This window comes from Taudactylus pleione, unplaced genomic scaffold (genome assembly GCF_031769625.1).
Source record: "Taudactylus pleione unplaced genomic scaffold, aTauple2 ptg000095l, whole genome shotgun sequence".
NCBI lineage: Eukaryota > Metazoa > Chordata > Amphibia > Anura > Myobatrachidae > Taudactylus > Taudactylus pleione.
The window spans coordinates 30,621,300-30,622,500 of record NW_028284497.1 but is presented as its reverse complement, the minus strand read 5'-3'; the positions used below and the strand labels follow the sequence as shown (position 1 = coordinate 30,622,500).

At 43.3% G+C, this 1,201-nt stretch overlaps 1 protein-coding gene across 1 annotated transcript in view; it reads right to left on the bottom strand.

The window, feature by feature from the left end:
- GAS1 (growth arrest specific 1) overlaps nt 1-209 on the bottom strand; it is a 3,437-nt gene extending 3,228 nt beyond the window's left edge. The window contains exon 1 of the mRNA XM_088470286.1: nt 1-209. This exon is cut by the window's left edge and continues 3,228 nt beyond it. The gene's annotated coding sequence lies outside the window, so the exon portion shown is untranslated.
- Between the last annotated feature and the right edge of the window lie 992 nt (nt 210-1,201).

Here is a 1,201-nt window from a genome sequence, read left to right as displayed (position 1 = left end):
CGGATGCTTCCCCTTCCTCCCTGATGCCTCCTCTGTCAAAGGATTGGGATGAGCCCGGGAGGATGATGGCGGCACACCGGGTGCTCCCCCTGCAATGCCTGGGATAGCGCAGACAAACACAGCGATGCTGCTGCCGCTTCTCCTCCTGTGCAAGCTCAGTCTGGCTGCTGCTTTTCTCCTGCTCCCCTGGCCCTGTGCTCAGCCCCTTTCCCGGCTCTGCCTCTTGCCATTGGCCCAGCAGCTTGTTGTTGAAACTTTTTTTGTATGTGTGTGAGAAGGATCCTCTGTGGGGGATGGGGATGGAGGGAGCTGAGGGTGGGGTGGGGGTGTCTGAGAAGCAGCAATTTTTTTTACAACGATAACATGAAGCCCACCCCTCACAGCAACACAGCATATTATCATGTGTCAGTCTGCTATCGCCTTACAGTATTATCAAATTATATTTAACATCCAGATATTGCTAAATATATATATATATATATATATATATATGCACATTAGTCTTTTCTCTGCAGTCCAGGAATAATAATATGCAGTAGATCAGTGGTTTCCACACATTCTTGAATCACAGCGCCCTATTGTAGCAGTATATTTTTCACAGCACCCCTGAGCCAAAAGTGACATATTGAGAAATTTTGTAAAAAAAAGTGTTAAATTAAGTAAAATGTGCTTATGTGTCATCCTTAGGGTCAGTTATGTGGTGGCAGAGAGGGTCCCACTTCTGCTTGTCCACATATTTTATTATTGGCAAAACCAGTTCTTGTGGCTCCCAATCACATTGTAATTTTATTTGGTTCTGGACCCCCAACCCGTGGCGCCCCTGAAAGTGCCCTGCGGCACTCCATGGTGTCACAGCACCCAGTTTGGGAACCACTGCAGTAAATGTTTCTAAACCTCTTGATGCATCAGCCTATGGCATTGCTATATTGCTAAAATTATTTTGTATATAAATTGGCATAGAAAATCATAGATATATTGGTTAGAGTCTACAGTATTTGTTAGAAGGAAAATCAATTATAGGGAGTTTGAGATAATACTGTGCTATAAAGAATATACTAAAAATAGAGAGTTCAAGAATAAAAACACTATTGTCCTATAAAAAAGTTAGGAAAGCAGAACAGTGCACCATGTCACTAGGCTCCTTCCAAATATCGGCGAGCTACAGTGTGAGAATGGATTTTTTTTGGTGCAAGACTACATG